The 16428-nt window shown below is 43.9% G+C and overlaps 1 long non-coding RNA gene across 1 annotated transcript in view; it reads right to left on the bottom strand.

The window, feature by feature from the left end:
* Positions 1-2352: 2352 nt before the first annotated feature.
* Positions 2353-16428, bottom strand: part of LOC127048907 (uncharacterized) — a 30114-nt gene continuing 16038 nt past the window's right edge. Inside the window, exon 4 of the long non-coding RNA XR_007773808.1 lies at positions 2353-2948. This is a non-coding gene — a long non-coding RNA (uncharacterized LOC127048907). The remainder of the gene's footprint in view (positions 2949-16428) is intronic.

Raw genomic sequence — 16428 nt, 5'->3', positions numbered from 1 at the left:
CCCCTCGGTCCCAGTCAAGAGCACACTCCTACACCCCAAACCCCTCATCCCCAGCCCCCAACCCAGAGCCCTCAACCCCCACCCTGCACTCCAACCCACTGCCTCAGCCCAGAGTCCCCTCCTGCACCCTGAACTAATTTCTAGCCCCACCCCGGAGCCCTCACCCCCTCTTGCACCCCAACCTTCTGAGCCAGCCCAGTGAAAATGAGCAAGTGAGTGAGGGGGGGGAGTGAGCCACGGGAGCGGGTGGAATGAGTGAGTGGGCAGGGCCTCAGAGGAGGTGCAGGGAAGGGCAAGGGTGTTCAGTTTTGTGTGAGTAGAAAGCTGGCAACCCTATAGCTGTTGGCAGAAGAGGAGAGAAGAGAGGGAGTGTATATACCACATTAATAGGAAGTGTTCTGATACTGCTGTATGTTGCATGCAAACATTTTCCATAGGTGGAGGAGGAGGGAAGACAATTAACATCTCCAAAGTACAGAACCAGTCTATTGTACAGCAGATTGCATGAAGGGACTTGTCAGCGTGGTCAAAGTCCTGACTACAGAGTGAGCTAAAGTTGCAACTTCAGAGGTGGAGTGGGAAGATGGTTGACCACGCTGACAAGTCCCTTCATGGAATTTGCTGTACAATAGACTGGTTCTGTACTTTGGAGATGTTAATTGTCTTCCCTCCTCCACCTATGGAGGCCTGCAAACCCCCAGACTGCCTACCCCTGTGGGTCTCATACGGTTCACAGAACAATACCCAACAGAGATGCACCGTGGCTCCTAAAGAGCGAGGCTAGGCTAGGGTGCTAGCCTAGGACTGGGGAGGCCTGTGTTTAAGTCCCTGCTCCGCCACAAACTTCCTGTGTGACCTTGGGCAGGATGCTTAGCCTTCGTGGGTCTCTGTTCTCCTTCTGTAAAAGGGATAATAGCACTGCCCAGCCTCAGCGGGGTGTTTTAAGGGTGAGCATGTTAAAGTTTATGAGTTGTTCAGAACTTCAGATGTGATGAGGGCCATCTGCTTCACAGTTAGGGAGCTAACTGTCTGTCATGAAGTTTCTCTGTATGGTGATGAGCCTGGAACATAGGAGTTGCCACAGGGGATCAAAGTACTTGTCTGTCTAGCTCAGCATCCTCTCTCTCACAACAGCCAGCACAAGGGGAAGCAATAAACTGCAGCGGGCAGTTACGGGATAACCTACCTCCAGAAATGTTTCAGCAACCAGAGACTGCCAGAAGCTAGAGGATGAATTCCTGGGGCCAGTAAAGAGATAGGGAGATGCGAGTTCAAGGGGCCAATATTTCACCCTGGGAGTTTATCATCCTTCCAAAACACTTGGACTGTTAAGTATTTGTAACCATAACTGTGGATATTCTTGTTATCCCATGTAAATGCTGACTGCTGGAAACCTCCAAGAAGAGAACAGGCCGTGCAGGACAGCTTCAGCTCTGGGAGGCAGAGCGAAATGCTTCAGAGTTTCTTTCAGCCCCTTGGGCTGCTGCTGCTGACACAAAGGACAGGAACCAAGGAACTCTGAGTAAGACTGAAGCAGTTTATGCAGGGGTAAGCAGAGTTAGAATGAGCTCTATCCTGACATCTGATGGTGAATTATGGGGAGTGTGGAAAGAATTTCAGGCAGTGTGGAAAGGAATTTCAGGTTTTTGTATTTGTACACCCACCCCCCTAGCATAACCCACCATTGTTGTAGCCTTGACCACGGCAGTCCTGAGGCTTTATTTTATTCTCATTCAAAATGTTCATCCACGGTTCTGTTAGGCCTTTTCCAGTAGAGTCAGTCACAGTCCGGAAACAGATGACGTGTTCCTTTACCATTATGTTCAGTGAACAACTTATCCGATGAGCCAAATTATTCTTTACAAGGAAAAGGGTAATTGTGATCAGACACTTAAGCACATTCTTCCCATGCTGGGTTTCTTCATTAATAATATGCTGGATTTCTGTGTCTATGCATTTAGTCAGCTTGAGCCTGGACTCGACCATTTGGCATAGGCCGTAAAATAGCTACGTGACTGTTCATGTTGCTTCAGAGCATCAGGTAAATTATGCCAGTAATTGTACCTGAAAAGCACAGACAATGATTTGGCATTCTTGTCAAATATTTTGCCACAAAAACATAATGCTGTCCGTTGATTTTGAGTAACTAGCCAATGTCAATTCAGTTTTTCACCATTCTCAAGCACTCTTTCAAAGTGTTACTTTGAGAAGTGTTGCTTCTACTCATTTACTGGAAAATTCATTGTGACGGGTTTCCCCTTGGGATGCCACTTGGAACTGGGGTACCACTGAGCCCGCCTGACCCACCAGCCTGGGTTCCCTTTACTTGCTGAGGCAAGCCAGCCAAGCAATCTAGACTGATTGCATTCTGTCTAGTGGGTGTTCCCCATAAATAAACGCATTTGTAATAGATGCATAGACAATATTCCTAACTTCCGATACAAAAATGATACATGCAGACAAATAGGATAATCATATTCAGTAAATTATAACCTTTCCAATTATCTCACATCTCATCTTGCACAAAATACATTGTAATTATGCCATACTCATACCATAATAATATTACTATGAAGAATATGGGACATAATGCCACAATCATATCCTTGATTTTGCCCAGATCGTTCACAAATTGTACAATCAATATTGGCAGAGTTTAGGATCGCCGGCCATATCATCACTGTCCTTTATGCTGCCAGGAACACTGTTCGATTCGCCATGGCTTTCCTCATACTTCCATTTCTTATCTTCAGGTAATCTGCTAATTCCTTCAGTAATAGGACTTCCAACATTTACTCTTTGCTCAATTTCCTCTGTACTGGGACAATTGCTAAAGCCCAGTCTCTGTTAATATTTTCCGATCAAATTTGCCCCTTGCTGGAAACGAGATTTCAATTTGCTTCCCATACCGAGTTCCTGAAGGCTTCTTTGAGGGCATCATTTATTTTCTATGGGGGAAAACAGACAGTATTAGGGAGAACAAAAGTCTATGGTCCGCAGTCTTAGAAAGTCATCAAACATTACATGTTAAGCATGGTAAAAGAAGTAAGTATTTCTTTTATATTGCTGTGTAGATAGGAATTTGATAGATATCTCTGGCATCTCATTAAATATGTCCTTTATTAGTCACTACTTACACTCTTCAAGTCTTAAAACACAAATACATTTTCACAATTAAACAATAAAACAAGGTTCACAAATCACAGCTGGGCTCTCACTTAATTTCACTTAGTTCTTATATTTCACTTACAGCATTCTAGGTGGTTCGACAAAAATGTATGTAACACGGACAGACCCCAGTTGTCAGTGGGAGGGATCGAACCTGGGAACCTCTGGTATTAAATGCATGAGCCTCTACTGCATGAGCTAAAAGCCATCTGGCCCTTAGCTAAGGATGTAAAGCAGACTCATTAATCTCTCTCTAAGTGGTCTCAGTGCCACTAGATGGGACAGAACACCACACACAGGTGCTGTGTGGGTTACATGTAGTTCTCAGAAAGTCTGGAAGGTTCCACGAGATTCTACAAAGGTCCAGAACATTTTAGGAAGTTAGTGAAAAATGAATTCACATACGAAATACCTGAAACATTTTACTTCAAACATTCTATTTCCCCCTAAGCGGTTGCCTGGGTTGCTTGGCCCTAATTCCAGCCCTGGGTTTCCTGCAACATATGTGAACCCTTTATGCCTAACAATCTGTTCCACCTTGTATTTAACGGTGACGCTTGGTTAACTTTTTCCAGACCTGAAGAAGAGCTCTGTTTAGCTCAAAAGCTCATCTCTTCAACCAATAGAAGTTGACCCAATAAAAGATATTACCTCACCCACCTTGTCTCACTCATATCCTGGGACCAAAATGACTCCAAAAACATGGCAAGCAATATATTTTGGTCAGGCATTTGGCAAAACCAAATAAGATTACCGTAATTATCACAGCCAGATGTTCTGTTATAAGGAAAGTAAAAATAACTCATGAATCATGACACCATTGATCATTGTGGAGCCAAAGAGTGTATCCTGTTTGCCATTTTCTAACCACGACCGAGAATGAAAGATGTGATTTTGCAAAATTGTCTGCTGCTATCTTTAGTACCTTTGCTCTGTTTATACAGTAAGGAAAATAATTATCTGGCATTTCCTTTAATGACATACGAACGTGGTTCACATGAAGGATCTGAGATTTAAAGGCAAGGAAATGGAATGTTACTCAGTATGGCAGAGAGATAGTGGAGGGAGGTTCTGTATACATTGTGGTCATATGACTCGGTTGCAACTACGTAACCCTTAAATATATCAGAACTCAAAACTAAGGGAAAACCTGTGGTTCTAATTGCGCAAAGCACTTGAGCACATCTTTGCTTTAAGTATGTGAATAGTCCGATTGACTTCATTGGGACCTTCAGCAAGTGCTTAAGTGCTTTGCTGAATTGGGACCTAGCTGCTCCAAAGGTTAGAAGTCTGCTTATTCCAGAAAAGGCGAGTGTCTGAGCCATTTTTCATATTAATTTTAACCTGTTGCTTTTTGTCTGAGAGGCAGCACAGTCTAGTGACTTGAGTATGGGGCTGGGAGCCAGCAACGCCTCAATTCTAAGCCAGCCTCTGATGTTGACCTGCTGGGTGGCTTTGAAAAAGCGACTTCACCTCTCTGTGACTCAGCTGCCTTAGCCACAAACTGAGGTTGCTAGTACTTACCTTCCCCCAGAGAGCTGTACTGAGGGTTAAAGGTCTGAAAAGCAGGTGCCTACAGTTAGGTGCCTAAATCAATATTTAGAGGGCTAAATCAGTGGCTTGATTTCTAAATGTATGGACAGCCCATCAGTGTGTGCCGGCTTCTACGGGAGCTGCTGGGTGCACAGTACTTTTGAAAATCAAACCACTTATTTTGGAGACTACCCACTTTGGAAAATCGTGATATAAATTGTTTAGAGAAAGATTTGCAAAGTCATCCAAGGGATTTAGGCGCACACAATGGAACCATACTCCTCAGTCCCTTAGAGGCTTTCAGAAAATCTCTTTCATGGTTGGAAACGGCTCTTTCATGGCTTGAACTAAAATGTTGGGGCTGGATTCTGATCTCAGTGACGGCTGAGGAAATCCAGAGTAATGCATGGGACAGTCTAGGGGTATGGCAATGTCCACTTAGGAATTCCATTTTGCTTTGCATGTCATTTAGGATGGTAATCTTTCCTGTGGATTAGAGCAGCCATTTTAGAGCAAAGCCTTGACACCGAGGATGCGTCTATCAGCAGCTGGTGAAGTAATTTCCAGTTCAGGCAGAGGTACACACACATTAGCTTTGCTTGAGCTAGCATGTTAAAAATAGCAGCGTGGCCACTTCAGGGAGAGCAGCAGGAGGAGGTAGTCTCTTGAGGACATAGTGAGGGTCTCCCATGGGACTGTACTCAGCATACTGCAATGGCCACACTGCTAGTTTTAGTGTGTTAGCTTGAACAAAGCCAGCACGGGTGTGTTTACCCTATCCGGAAATTACACCTCCAGTTGAAGTGTGGATGTACCCACAGTGAGGCTGTGCATGTGCACACATAACCTTTCAGCAAGTAATTTCTGTCTCATAGGGCAGAAGGAGAATATTAAACAGGTTCTTGATTTATATGTTGCTGGGTAACATTTCCAGCAAGATACACGATGTTTATACACATCGGCACATGCTTGCAGGTGACTGTGTGTTTTATGTCTCCAGTGCAGAGATTTTTGCCACTGGTACTGGTCTAAAATGTGCCGATTTATTTTCAGCTACATGCTGGCAAATTTGTTCTATTCTAAACAGAGACCCCTTGTGCCAGACATGTCAAACTTGCAGAAAAAACACAGAAATTGGGCTTGTTTTTGGCTTAATTGGCTTGTGAGTTGCTTGTCGGCCAGTTTTTGGCTTCTTGCTTGTCGTAGCTTGTTGGGTTTTTTTGTTTGTTTTTTGATCGGCTCCTGGCAAGCAGGGGCAAAGGGGAGAGGGAGTCAGGGGTGCACAGTGGGCCCACCACAGTCCCAGACTGCACACTGGGGGGATCTAGTCACATAGAGTGTTGGGCTTTTAGAGATCAGCTTGTTTTGGCCTTGTTTTGAAATGGGATTAGCTCTAGTTTTGGTTTATTGTGAAAGTCAGGGGCGCTTATTTACCACAGCCATGCCCTGTGCTGATGTAATTGCTTGAAGGATTTCGCTCTGCGTGGTGCTTTGGAACCACCAACGTGCTGTATTCTGCATACAAAATATACAAACTAGCTATGAAATAGGCTCAGAAAGGAAACAGGGTCTGAGTATAGCTAGGCTTTTTCAGAGAAGATTTGCCCATCTCCAGACCAGCTAGCTGAACTCCTAGAAACAACTAAGTCTGTTCCAGGAAGTTTGGTCATCGATGGCAACAGATGTGCATGCACTGTAAATAAAGAGAAACAGTTCAACCCGGTGCAGTGGGACAGACCTATATGATTTGTTTCCTTTCATGTAGTTTTAGTGTGTGCACATCTCAGGGAGAAGGACAGAGTGTGGAGGGATTTTTGAATTGTCTCCTGCTCGCAGAAGTAGGAAGGTACAGCGTGAAGGGTATAATACAGGGGTGGCCGAGCTGCATGCGGCTCTTTTACAGTTAAAGTGCAGCCTGTGGAACCTCTTATACCCCCCCATTGTCCACCTACCAGACTGGGGATAGAGAGGAGTTCAGGGTTTCTGCCCTGTGGTGGCATGGTGGGGCTAGAGGCTTCAGCCCTACCGGAGGCACCTGCTGGGCTTGGGGCTTCAGTCGTGCCGGGCATACTTGTTGGGGCTGGGGGCTTTAGCAGGAGCAGGGCTGAAGCCCCTAGCCCCAGCAAGTGCCCCCCACAGGGCTGAAGCCCCAAAACCCACCTCCTCACAGGACAGAAGACCCCAGCACTACCACTCCGCTGCAGAGCTGAAGCCCCAAGCCCCAGCAGGTGCGCCCAGGTCTCGAACTTCTGAAGATCATTGTATGCAGCTCAGAGGGTCAGTAAGTTTGGCCACTGTTGGTATAATCCCACCTATCTCTTATACACCACTGTTCACCAGTAGCTCTAAAAGCACTGTATAAAGGAGGTAAGTCTCATTAACCCCATTCTACAAATGGGGAAGCTGAGGCAAAGAATGATTAAGTGGCTTTCTCAACATCATCCAGCAGGCCAGTGGCAGATCTAATAAATATATAAATAATAATAATAATTAATAATAAACTATTTGTATTAGTGTAGCACCTAGGAGCCCTATTTATTGACCAGGACCCCACTATGCTAGGTGTTCTACAAATCCAGAACAAAAAGGTGGGCCTTGCCCCAAGTAGCTTTCAATCTAAGTATAAGACAACAGGTGGCTATAGACAGCTGGAGTACAAGTGGACAATATTGGTCAGCAGGACGGGCAGTAGGCCCAGGCCAGTGCTGTATCTACTAGGCCACTGTGGAAGATTAGCTGATGAGTGACAGGTTTGTGATTTCTAGTGATTATGCTAGCTGGGATATGCAATTCATAGATTTTAAGACCATTACAATTATCTAGTCTGACTTTCTACATAACACAGGCCATAGAATTTCACCCAGTGATTCCTGCAGTGTTGGTTATTATTCTTCCGGACTAGCTAAGTGAATAGTATCAAATTCAATAACTTGTGGTTTAACTAGACCATATTTCAGAAAGCCATCCAGTCGCAATGTACAGCCTCCACGTGAGGATGACTTTACCGCCTCCTTTGATAAACTGTTCCGGTGGATAAGTAATTGGCCGCCTATTCCCTGTGTGAATAGATCTACTTTCCAGCTTCTAGCCACTGAATTTCACTCTGCTTCAGGGCATATTTCATATTTGAATGACATTATGACACTCCCACCTTGTAGCTTCCGCCAAAAGGTGTTTATTCCTTGTCTCTGTTTCCTTCAAGAGCTATAAGCCTTCCTATAGCTATGAGATCAGAAACAGAAACCAAAATCAAAGACGCATGTGAGACAGATTGAAATTTTACCCCGCTACACACACTTGCTATCTTCTTCTTTAGGAACGGGTTGCCATTGGTTCTCTCTTGCCTCCCCTAACCAGCCCCAGGAGGAACAACACTGGTTATGGTGCTAAAGGTGAACAGAGCAGTTCTCCTGTTACTAATTTACTGAGCATTTCAAATTCAGTGAGAACGATTCTGGTACATCGTCCATCACACATGCGCAAATGAACAGAAAGGTTTTTCTTTTGAAAAACCGTTAATCTGAGGATTCACATATAATCACATCATTTCAGTTTCTTCCCATAGTTTACACAAACTGTAGAATGGATAAAAGCCGTGACTGAGTTTCAACCAAACCTGGACCAATATAGAGCTTCTGGAGGAAACCATGTCAGAATTAAGTGCTTTTGCTTGGTTTCCAGCCAAAACTAAACCAAACTTAGAGATTTGGAATGAGTTCCACTGGGAATTGTTCCTTTGTTTCACCTCTGAGGAGTAAAGTGAAACCGAGGAGGGTCAACCCATCACTGGATGAATCTGAAAAAGGATATTCACAAGCCTCTATGAAGGAGTTCTAGCCCCGTCTGAGCTAACTTGTTGCAGGGATTTGTACCCATCTCTCTTCCAGTCTGTAAATGAACAGGCTAAAGTGACAGCAACATTTGCACATAGTGACCTGCATGACTTCTAAGGTCTTGGCTTTGCTTAAGAGGCAACATACAATTCCATCAATCATTTGGGTGCTGCCCCTCATACCAAGGACTCCAGTGTGGCCCCATCTGCCTGGTATGTTCCCTATTTAGTGCCAGACTTCCATGGGTGCCTCACCATTAATGCTCCATGTGCCTGACAACAAAGACAATGGGAGGACAAACAACTGGACCCCATGCGATACCTAGCACTGTAAATTGAAGTCAAAGTATTAACACCCCTTACCTATAGCTATCACAAGAGGGAAGTCACATGGCGATCAACCCCATGCCTGTTCATTTAGCTCTCTGCCTATCTATCCAACTGTCTATCGGTTTGACTATCTATCTGTCTACATCAGTGGTCCCCAAACTGTGGGGCATGTCCCCATAGTGGGGCAAGGAGGATTGTTCGGGGGGGAGGATACGGTGAGGCCAGGGACAACCCCCCCAGGGGGCAGAAAGAGACTGCCACTCTTCCAGCCCTGCTCCACCCCCAGATCAACCCCACTCCATTCAGCACCCAATCCTGTTCCACCTCCAGGCCCAGCTCCGCCATCACTCCCTCTCCACCCCCAGATCAGCTCCACCCCCAGCCACAGCTCCACTCTGCTGCCTGCTCTGCCCCCAGCCTAGCTCTGCCCTCATTCCCTTGCCACCCCTGAGATCCTCTCTGCTTCCAGCCACAGCTCCACTCCGACCCCAGCTCCCCCTTCAGCCCAAGCTCCACTGCTGAGGAAGCCTTGGCTGTGAAGTAATGTGGGGGCGGGGGAGCCTGGCCAGATTCTGTTACTAATGGCGGATGGCGGGAGAGTGGACTGAAAAAGTTTGAGCATCACTGATCTACATACTTATATTGTGCCCATCCCTGTGGTACCTGGATGCATTTCTCCCACTAGCTTTGTATAGCTCATATTTTCTACCTCTTGTATTTTCATTTTCTCCTCCTTCCCCAAATACTTCCTGCCTTTCACGCCCCCCCCCCCCCCCGGCTTTGTGCAGTCAGGCTCCCTGGGGCCTAACAATCTTGGAGTTCCCCTATATATATCATTTTAGTTCACTTATTTTTAGAAGACAGTCTGACCACAAGGCAGCATTTTCCAAGCACCCACTGACAAAAGAGCAAAATGCAAGGAGACAAGATGATTCCCATACAACTGTTCATGGCAACAGAAAGCGCATTTTACTGCAGCGGCTGCACAGGCCTTTCTAGCTGTCATCTGATTAAACATTAGTTATACTGCATATTATATTGCCTAATGAGAAAATTATTCTAAATTGCCCCTAGGGATGGTTGTGATTAAACTATTTGCCTCCACTTCCTTTACTAAATTAAAATAAAAGAAAACAGAAAATCTGGAAAGCAGGCCTAATAATGGTTTCTGAATTCCTAGAGATTTTGCTTTTGCTTTTGCTGCTAAACCAGTTGATTGGACATGTTTTCATGCTGCAATTTGAAGCCAAATCTGGGATGAGATGGGGATGCTTTTTTAGGGGGATGTATCGAGCTGGAATTGCTGTGCTGTCAACCAGACCAAATTCCTGAGCCCCTTTAATTGAATGTATACCCACGGGTGTCATGAAAGCTTCCCCATCCATTGATGAGCTTCGTCAAGGCATCAGCTGTCTGTTTCTTAAAAAGAGCTGCATTTCATAGACACAAATCTGTGGAGTTTCATTTATTTAAACTCTAATTCTTTTGAATTTTGTATGAATAAACAAGGCCAAGTCATTGAAATGCAATCCATTTTTGCTGCTGACCATTTTCCAAAGTGAGAAAATGTCATTTATGCTTCTTTTGGACTTTTTTAATGTATCAAGGGTAAAACAGGGTTCCATTGAATTTGTGTGTGCATGCATTCCTGATTGTGTATGAATATAAACTGATCAGTGATGGTGAATAATATATGTGAATATGTGTTTATATGTGGGTGTCTACAGTTGTCTGAGTGAATGTATGCAAACTGTAGGGGGCCAGATCCCCCACTGGTGTAGTGGCATAGCTCAGTTTAAGTTAATTTAAATGATAGCAGAATGTTAATGTCCAGCGAGAGTTTACTTTATGCGTGGAAATGCCAAAGTTAAAGTTCCATATGCAACCTTAATTCCGTTCCTTCTGGTGTGTAGGCTTCATGAGAGAGTTATTAATGACATGATACTAGCCCTTAAATAGCACAATATAGTACAAAAATATTTCTGCACCTTTAGATATGGTATGGCTGGGCAGTAGTGTTGTGTATTAACTACTATGTTTATGCCAGATAGACATGAAAGCCCATGAAAGACATTAATAACAACACACAGAATAAATTCATGATGTGCAGAGAGAGTCCATGAAAGTCGCTTATATTATGTACAAGATGCCCAGTAAATGAGGCAAAGGATCACCGAACGCCATGCAATACCAATAATAAATGAAGCCAGGGCTTCTGTGGGTGTAGGGTGCTCACCTTAAGAGATCTCCAGCTAACTGCACTCTCATGCATAATTTACCCTGACCTGCCTTCATCTCATTGCTTTAAAAGTGCTGCTGTTATTGTTAAAATTCACTGAGCATGTATAAAGGATGGTTTTCAAAGTCTCCCAGGCTAGACTAATCATAACATGCTTTTCACTGGAGCTTTCAAAAGCACTTCTTCTCAGCAAGGGCTATTTCTCGCTCAAACAACAGCTTCCTACACCCAGCCATTTCAGGTCTAAAGCTTTTCAAAATGTGAAGCAAGAATTTTTTCTTCTGTTTTTGAACATCGTGGCTTAGGTGTGGAACACATCACCCCAGTAAGGGACATTTTTGGATAGTTCTAAGCAACTCAGAGCAGGGCTTTAGAACAGAATGCTTAGGCAACATTTAACTTTAGCTGTCACTAGCAATCAAGGTATAAAACAGTGGTTGCCATTGAAAAGTCAACATTCTAGTATCCGGCATTCTGTGCTATTTCTCTGTATTTAGAATAAGAAATGACTTAATAGTCTAGTTAATAGTTAGTTCTGCCTCAGTGCAAGGGACTGGACCAGGAATGGCAGAAGCTTCCTAAAAGTGAGGTGAGTCACCAGCACCCGAACCGTGGCTCCGTCCACATGCCGCCCTTCCCCCTGAGACCTCACCCCCAAACCACCCTTCCCCCAAAGACCCCACCCCACACACCACCCTCTCCCAAGACTCCACCCCACCCCTTCCCCTGAGGCCCTGCCCTCGTGCCACCCCATCTCCCAGAGCCTCTGCCTTCACGCTGCTCCTTCTCCCAAGACCCTGCTAAAGTGCCATCTCTTGCCCCCAAGACCCTGCCCCCCCACTCGATCTTCTCTGCCTCCTCCCCCTCCCCCCACACACTTGCCCTTATGGCCAGTAAAAAGGTGCCCCTGGACTGGAGGAGGTGCCTTATCCCTACATTGCTATAATTCTACGACTTGTATCCATTCAATTGAAATCTTTCTTTTCTTATTATAATTTATATTGTGGTAGCACCTAGAGGCCCCAGTGTTCTGACTCTATGCATTTTACAGCCATAACCAGAGCTGGTCAATAAATAGAAAAAACATTGTGAACATTTTCAGGGATTTTGCTGTCATTTTCATTCCATGGGTTCTAGTCACTCAAAACGTTTGCAACTATTTTTTATCTCAAACTTTTTATAGAAATATTTTCATTTAAATGTTTTGTTTGCACAGTTTGGGCTTTTTCTGTTTTCCTCGGTCACGTCAACACTCCAAAATTTTGCTAGCATAGCTCTGTCAGTCAGGAGTGTGAAAACCCCCCACTCCTATGCCGGCAAAAATCCCAGTGTAGATGCAGCTATGCCGACAGAAGAGTGCTTCTGTCACCACACCTGATGGCATTCAGTATTACTATGCTGACAGTAAAACTCCTTCTGTCCGTATATGCTGCATCTACACTAACAGGGCACTGCTGGTACAGCAATTTTGGTAAAGCTGTGTAGACAAGTTCCATTTCTCCCGTCTTTTTTTCCCATTCCCACTATCTCATTTTTCCTCCTACTGTGCCACTTGGAAAAGGGGTAGGGGACCAAGAGAAAGAGGAGGGGGGAAGTGAAAAATGATAAACGTCAAAAGTGGAAAGTAAAAACAAACAAAAAACATTTTTTTTGCTTTCTAGCTTCATTCAAAAATAAACAAACAAAATCAGAAAATGAAAAAACACCTTTTAAGAATATGTCTTATTAAAAAGGGCAATTTTTCAACAACAAAGTTATTATTTAAAAAGTTTCAACCAGCTCAACATAAGAAACAGTTTTTGCCACAAAGTAATCTGTGAGCTGGTAGGAAAAAAGTCCTGGCTTGCTGAGCACTGTGTCCCCCTCTTCCCCATGACACACTTGGTTAAAGTGAGGCGTGATCAAGCTCATACATTGCTTGTACATGCCAGACTGTCCCCTGGAGTAAATCAATATAGTTCTACTGACTCCCACCAGCTGAGGATCTGGCCTTGTGTGTTTATAAGTATAAGTGGGGCAAAAAAGAGAGAGACTGTTCTGTGTATATTTTACAGCTACAAAACTATCCTTTAAATCTTCTGGTCCCTCAAGCAGAATTGTTCTGACCACAGTGGCAGGGCATAGGACTGCATTTTAAAATGACCCCCACTTTTAAGCCCTAAGGCAGTGTCTTCGTTTTCTTTTCTTCCCTCCTCTAACTGGAGGGTTATGTGTTTCTTAGCTACTGGTCAGACTGGTAGCGCCTGCCAAAAAGCTTTCAGGGAATTTCCTCACTGTGTAACATATTTATGAGTCATATGAAAAACTGGGAAATGATTCAACCAGCTGTCTTTCATTGACTCAGAGATTTTTACAACACCTTTGTGCCTCATCTTTGATTTGAGCCAGCAGAATGGTTTATTGTAACATCAAATAGTCTTATGTTCACTTGAAGGAAACTTCCTACTACAAAAAAAGCTGTAAAACTTGTGAAAACAGTCCACCGCTAAAGGAACAATGCACAGAGCTACTGTATTTTTTCCACGATGAATTAATGAATTTAGCTGAATTTAACTTCCATCCATTAACACTACATAACAGCTATTAATGCTACCAGTTGCTTGGTGACTTGAGTATATTTACCAAGTACGGCTAGGGTGACCAGACAGCAAGTGTGAAAAATCAGGACAGGGGGTGGGGGATAATAGGAGCCTATATAAGAAAAAGACCCAAAATTTGGGACTGTCCCTATAAAATCAGGACATCTGGTCACCCTAAGTATGGCAGTGATCAAGCTAATGATTTTGTCAGGTTTCTGAGTATGCCCAATGTGAACTAGATAGTTCCAGGAACCTGAGCAGACTCTGACTGAGCTGAGTGCTCATGAGGTCAATTGAGTGTTGCCAATTCTCATGATTTTATCACGAGATTTCATGTGTTAAAGCTCCAGGTTCCTGGATTTGTGCTATTAGATGAGAATCTCCGGTTTCGTTTTAACCCTCATGCTTGCAGAGAAAAGTTTTAGAACATGACCCAAGTGTATCCTAAAGATTCAGAAACCAGAAGGCAAACAAAAGAACCTGAAATGTATTACTGTTAAAAAAAAAGCCCCCTCATGTTTTTAAAGCCAATCTTTGCGGCCCGACTCATGATTTTTGAGTGTTTGGGGTTGGCAATACAACATGCAACCTGAATTCCCATGTGCTTACTAAACATTTACAATGGCTAATTGGAAATTTTTAAGAAAAACAGAGGTGGTTCAAATGCAGCCCACAGAATCTAAAATGTTGCCTGCAGTCCCCAGTTATTTGCATTATAGGTGCAACCTTTTAGTCTGCAGAGCCTACAAGGCCCACCATCTAATGTTTCATCTTAAGCTGAGCGGCTTTCTGCTCATGTGAAGTACCATTGCATGATGGCACAGGAAGTCTCATCACCATTATTAAACCTGAGGGTGGCTACAGAAATCTTCTCCATTTACTTGAAATACATTAGTCCTTTTGTCCTGGAAAGTTTTCACACCTCAGCCTTCTTCGAGCAGTTTTGGCACCATGCCCTAAAGAAAGTGAGAACATTGCAAGACAGGAAGGACAGAAGTGTTTCTCTCTGCTTCTTGATTAATCTCAATATCTTTTAAAAAAAATGACTCAAAAACAAACATCATTTTCTTTCATTATAGCTGGTCAGCTGGACTGGACCAATAATTGTGTTGCAGACCATTATACATGCTGCTGTCTTTCCTTCATCTTCTTTGCCCAGTAGAGTTCTAAAAGATGATGATGAGTTCCTCTAACACGTAATTTGGTAAATTTGGCCCCTGTCTAATCAATTCTGTCCTGAAATATTGAAACATCTTAGCTTTATACAGATCTTTTTCATACCAAATGATCCCAAAGCACTTTACATACCAAGGGCCAAATACAGGTTCTTCCTCAGTTTTGACACAATCCCTGTTCACTCAAATACTTATTGATTTCAGAGGGAGTTTTGAACACAAGAACACTCACACTGGATCAGAACAGTAGGCCATTTAGCACAGTGTCCTTTTTTGATCATGGTGAATACCAGCTGATTCAGAGGGAGAAACCCTGCAGCGGGTAGCTAGGGCATAACATGAGCCCATGGAAAATTTCCTCTGACCACAAGAGTTGGAGGTTGGCTTCTGACCATAATCTTGAGGGTCTATAGTCCTTCCAAAACTCTTCTTTATTTTCTCATACTTAGTACTATAACTCTGGAGATTCTAATTATACTCTTCAACTATCCCTTGATGCAAGGATGATGTCTGCCAAGGGGGTTCACTGGTAGTGATTTTAGGTGGCTGAGGAGCCCAATTCGTGCCCTGCAGATTTTTCCACAGAAATGATATGTGTGATCTTGGAGGAGACATAGTTGTTGGCTGAAGTATTGTGCTCTTTCTTTCCTCCTTTGTTGTTTCTCTGTCTCATGAGCACATCTGTTCTTCTCAGAGTGGGCTGTGGCTTGGTGTACTGTGTGGTGCCACGGTGTTCTGTTCCGTGCCGAATCCTCCTAGTTTGTTGGGTTGATGCTTCCCTTTGTAAGATGTATTTTCAGTATGCCTTTTAATTTTTTCCACTGCCCTCCACAAGCCCATCTTCCCTGACTTAACTGAGAGAAGAGTACTTGCTTTGGGAGGCAAAAATCAGGCATATGTGGCCAGCCGAGGGGAGATGGTATTTCATGACCTCCGCTTCTATACTCTTGATGCTGGCTGCAGAGAGAACACTGTTAGTGTGTCGGTCTTCCCAGCTGATCCTGAGAATCCTCCTGAGGCAGCACTACTGGAACCACTCCAGATGCTTGAGATGTCATCTGTAGGTTACCCAGGTCCCATAGAGAAGGGTGGGGATAACAACTGCCTTGTAAACCAAGATCTTGGTGCCTGTTTGCAGATCTCTATAATTGTAGTCTTCCAAAGGATGTGCTGTCACAGCAGACCCTGTATTTGATTTCTGTGTCAATGCTGGCTGTTTGAGAGAGGTGGCTGCCAAGGCATGGAAAATGATCCACATTTTCCAGGAGTTCTCTGCCAATGGTGATTTGTGGAGTATGAAGAAGTTTGTGCAGGTGAGGGCTGGTAGAGTACCTTGGTTTTTCTGATGTTGAGAGAGAGACCCAGGCTGTGATAAGCATCTGCAAAAAGACTTAGGGTACTGTACTTTGCAGGTTGGCCTTTGTGTGTGCGATATTGACACAGTCGTCTGCATACTGAAATCAGTGATGCCAATTCTTGTTTGAAGATTTTGGAGATTGAGGAGTTGGCCATCCATACTATAGTCAATCCCAATTTCATCAAGAAGATGATCATGAATGAGACTTAGGATCA

Source organism: Gopherus flavomarginatus, chromosome 4 (genome assembly GCF_025201925.1).
Source record: "Gopherus flavomarginatus isolate rGopFla2 chromosome 4, rGopFla2.mat.asm, whole genome shotgun sequence".
Taxonomy (NCBI): domain Eukaryota; kingdom Metazoa; phylum Chordata; order Testudines; family Testudinidae; genus Gopherus; species Gopherus flavomarginatus.
The sequence above is the reverse complement of the archived record's forward strand: the minus strand, read 5'-3'. Positions and strand labels throughout refer to the sequence as shown.